The sequence below is a fragment of the Salvelinus sp. IW2-2015 genome, unplaced genomic scaffold (genome assembly GCF_002910315.2).
Source record: "Salvelinus sp. IW2-2015 unplaced genomic scaffold, ASM291031v2 Un_scaffold2135, whole genome shotgun sequence".
NCBI classification, from domain to species: Eukaryota; Metazoa; Chordata; class Actinopteri; order Salmoniformes; family Salmonidae; genus Salvelinus; species Salvelinus sp. IW2-2015.
In genome coordinates this window covers 291,433-295,680 of record NW_019943469.1, presented here as the reverse complement: position 1 = coordinate 295,680, position 4,248 = coordinate 291,433, and the positions used below count along the sequence as shown (strand labels likewise).

The 4,248-nt window shown below is 46.8% G+C and overlaps 1 long non-coding RNA gene across 1 annotated transcript; it reads left to right on the top strand.

Moving 5' to 3' along the window:
• The first annotated feature begins 2,880 nt into the window (after nucleotides 1–2,880).
• LOC139025010 (uncharacterized) lies at nucleotides 2,881–4,223 on the top strand. The gene is made up of 2 exons (XR_011476433.1): nucleotides 2,881–3,881; nucleotides 3,960–4,223. It is a non-coding gene; the product is annotated as an uncharacterized lncRNA (long non-coding RNA).
• The last annotated feature ends 25 nt before the right edge of the window (nucleotides 4,224–4,248 follow it).

Below are 4,248 nucleotides of genomic sequence, written 5' to 3'. Positions count from 1 at the left end.
AGATTTATAACAGAACATGATTGCCAAGATGTTTCAAAAAATGTTCATAAGTGACAAGCATGGTCAAATAATAATCATGAATAATTTTCAGTTGGCTTTTCATAAGCCGATCAATCAAGAGTTGAAAAACAACAGGTCTGGGACAGGTAGACGGTTCCATAACCGCAGCAGAACAAGCTGAAACGGAATAGCAGCAAGGCCAGGCGGACTGGGGACAGCAAGGAGTCAGCCACGGGCGGCAGTCCCGACGCATGGTCCTAGGGCCCAGGTCCTCGAGAGAAAGAAAGAGAGAAGGAGGAAAATTAGAGAGAGCCAAGATTTTCAAAATTTCCAATAAATGACAAGCATGGTCAAATAATAATCAGAATAAATCTCAGTTGGCTTTTCATTAGCCGATCATTAAGAGTTGAAAACAGCAGGTCTGGGACAAGGTAGGGGTTCCATAACCGCAGGCAGAACAGTTTGAAACTGGAATAGCAGCAAGGCCAGGCGGACTGGGGACAGCAAGGAGTCACCACGGCCGGTAGTCCCGACGTATGGTCCTAGGGCTCAGGTCCTCCGAGAGAAAGAAAGAGAGAAGGAGAAAATTAGAAGAAGCCAAGATTTTCAAAATGTTCATAAATGACAAGCATGGTCAAATAATAATCAGGAATAAATCTCAGTTGGCTTTTCATAGCCGATCATTAAGAGTTGAAAACAGCAGGTCTGGACAGGTAGGGGTCCGTAACCCACAAAGGCCAGAACAGTTGAAACGGGAAAATAGCAGCAAGGCCAAGGGCGGACGTGGGGACAGCCAAGTGGCATCATGCCCCACCGGGCAGTAGTCCTGGACGGTAAAATCTAGGTACCTAGGGCCTCAGGTCTCTTCAGAACGGCAGAAAGAGGAGAACGAACAGAAGAATTAGATGAGGAGACATGAGCTCTAAAGATTGCAGCACAGGACACGATGGCTCGAAGGATCAGAGGTTAGAAGATACTCCCACACACAGTTAGACCCAAACTGACAGCCTCAAGGCCGCCACCGAACCACCAAGGGAAAGGCGACGTTACCTTGGCCCAAGCGATAAATACTGCCGGCGAAGGCTGAGACAGGAGACGGATCAGGGACACTGTCAGCCACACTGCCGAAGAACAAAACACACCCGGGACAGGGCGACCCAAATAGGAAGGTATAACCCGCAGCCGCCACTTCCCGACCAGAACCAGCCCCCGCACCCAGCTACCCGGGTAATCCTTCACCACCAGACCTTATACATCCTGTAGACGAAGGCCGGATGGAGTATAGCCCACAAAGAGTCTGGCCACCACAGCACAAACCCAAGGGAAGGCCGGGGCGCCAACCGCAGAACAGGAAGATCACAAGTCAGGGTGGCCCGACTCACAGCGCTAGACTCAACCCACTCACAAGTGACGCACACCACCCGTCTAGGACGGCCGCACTGAAGAAGCAGCACCCAGGGCCAAGTCTCAGTGACTCCTAGTCGCCCTGTACAGACACACGGAGCCGATATAGAAGGCAAGAGGAATCGCCGGAGTGAGAGACGTGAGCCGGAACCGAGTGGCGGACCAACCCGGCGAGCGGCCGTAAGCAGGCAAGACCAGCGAAGGCGCCCAGTGGGTTGTTGGCTCCCAGAGCCTTATCCTTTCAAGCAACCAAGAAAGGTGGATCTGCATGAGCCCCCTTTTGTCGTCACTAACAGGGAAGTTAAACAAATGTGCACAAATTGGAGAGAAATAACTTTTCATGTGCTTATGGAAAAATTCTGGTTCTTAGGATCAGCTGCATGAAACATGGGACCCAACACTTGACATCATGTTGCGTTGTACTGTATTGATCTTTTAATGCAACTCATCTCGGTTTCAATTTGAATAATATTTTATATATTTGCTTGTTGTAACAATATGCCAAAAGACATTGGCAAACTTTGTATTGTAAGTTCAACTAACTTCTGAAGTTATCCAGCGACCACAGAGACAGAAAACATCTCTTCTATGTGTTAGCATGAGAAAATGACGTAAGGGCCAAAAAACATCAACTATGCACTTAGCTGTCTCTACTGGTGGTTCTGAGGCAGTCAGGTTAATAAACAAAGTTTTTCAAGATAACTTGGGAAATAATGTTTTGGAAAAACGAGCTTTGGAGTTTAACGATGCTTCCTACCAAGGTTCTAACGATAACGTAGCCTTCAGATGCGGTCGAAACCAGGCCAGGAAGCGTCCGTGATTAAGTTCCGTATGTCATGTTCCCTAGTGTGCCGTCCAGGACACGGAAGCTGATCCAGCAGACCAGCAGGAAGGTCCAACATGGTGTCTGAACATGGAAGCCCACGAACCAAAAGCAGCTGCTGTCTCCGAAGGAAGGCCCCAACCCGAGCGCCTGACCCGGACCAACCCACTGGGCGCGCCCCGTCGGGAGGGGCGAGAAGAAAGAGTCCCCCGGGGAAAAGCAGCCCCGGCGGAGGCAGAAGGGACGACCCACACACAGCCAGGACAGGCAAGAGGCAACACCCAGCCGCAACAGACCAAGCCGCCACAGGGCCAACAACAACTCCTGGGCCACGGGCTACACTGTTCAATACATATGAACCCTACTGAAAGAGATAAAGTCTTCGAGTAGAAGATTAAAAAAGGTTGAGACCGTGACGTCTGCCGTTTGCCTCCACATGGTAGGGCACAGACTGTTCCATAAAAAGGAGAGCTATAGGAGAAAGCCCTGCCTCCCGCTGTTTGCGTTAGAAATTTCTAGGGACAATTAGGAGGCCTTGCGTTCTTGTGACCGTAGCGTACGTATTGGTATGCTACGGCAGGACCAACTCGGAAAGATAGGTAGGAGCAAGCCCATTGTAACGCTTTTTATAGCGTTAACAGTAAAACCTCCACCCGGCACAGCCAGAAGAGGACTGGCCACCCCTCATAGCCTGGTTCCTCTCTAGGTTTCTTCCTAGGTTTTGGCCTTTCTAGGGAGTTTTTCCTAGCCACCGTGCTTCTACACCTGCATTACTAGCTGTTTGGGGTTTTAGGCTGGGTGTCTGTACAGCACTTCGAGATATTAGCTGATGTACGAAGGGCTATATAAAATAAAATTGATTGATTGATTGATTGATTGACTTACAGCAATTTGCAAGCAACACTCAGTTCAAAAGATGGTGTTTTCCCTTTTTATCCCCTACTGAGGATCACCCCGCCTAGGGTGATGTCCCTTAACTTTATTACCATATAAGCTCATAATTAATAGTTGCTAATACAAAGATGTCTCTGCTAGGCGGAGTTCAGCTTATTGCGTTATTGGCAGTTAGTTTCCCAATCACTCTTCCCCTTATTGCTATCATGTCAGACTGGAAGTAAGACTGGAACATAGTATCAACAGGAACTCTTAGTTCCCTTTATCCATCTGTTACCTAAAATATAGTTTCAACACACAGACATCTGACTTTGTACAGTTGACCTTTTCATTCACTTGCAAGGTGTCAACCACTGATTCTTAATCTCAAGCTAAAGCAAAACATGAATCATTGTACTTTTGTCATCACAGGTGCTCCTATAATGTACAGATATCATCAAAGTTCTTACAAGTCAACTTACACACAGCTCTGACACACACACTTTTCCCACCAGACATGCCACCGGGGGTCTTTTCACAGTCCCCAAGTTTCCAGAACAAATTCAAGAAAGCGTACAGTATTATATAGGGCCCTTATTGCATGGAACTTCCTTCCATCTCATATTGCTCAAATAAACAGCAAACCTGGTTTCAAAAAAACAAAAAACAGATAAAGCAACACCTCACGGCACAACCCCTCTCCCCTATTTGATCTAGATAGTTTGTGTGTATGCATTGATATGTAGGTTACGTGTGCCTTTTACAAAATGTATGTAGTTCTGTCCTTGAGCTGTTCTTGTATCTTGATGTTCTGTATTATTGTCATGCCTTGTCAATTTTCATTCTCTATTTTGGTTAGGCCAGGGTGTGACTCGGGTGGGAATTCCAGTTTCTTTATTTCTATGTTTTCTATTTCTTTGTTTTTGGCCGAGTGTGGTTCCCAATCGGAGGCAGCTGTCTATCGTTGTCTCTAATTGGGAATCATACTTAGGCAGCCTTTTTCCACCTGTGTTTTGTGGGTAGTTGTTTTCTGTATAGTTGATTTGCCTTACAGAACTGTTCGTTCTTCTCTTTGTTTTTTTGTTCGAGTGTTTTTTGATTAAATAAAAATCATGAACACTTACCACGCTACGCTTTGGTCCATGCTT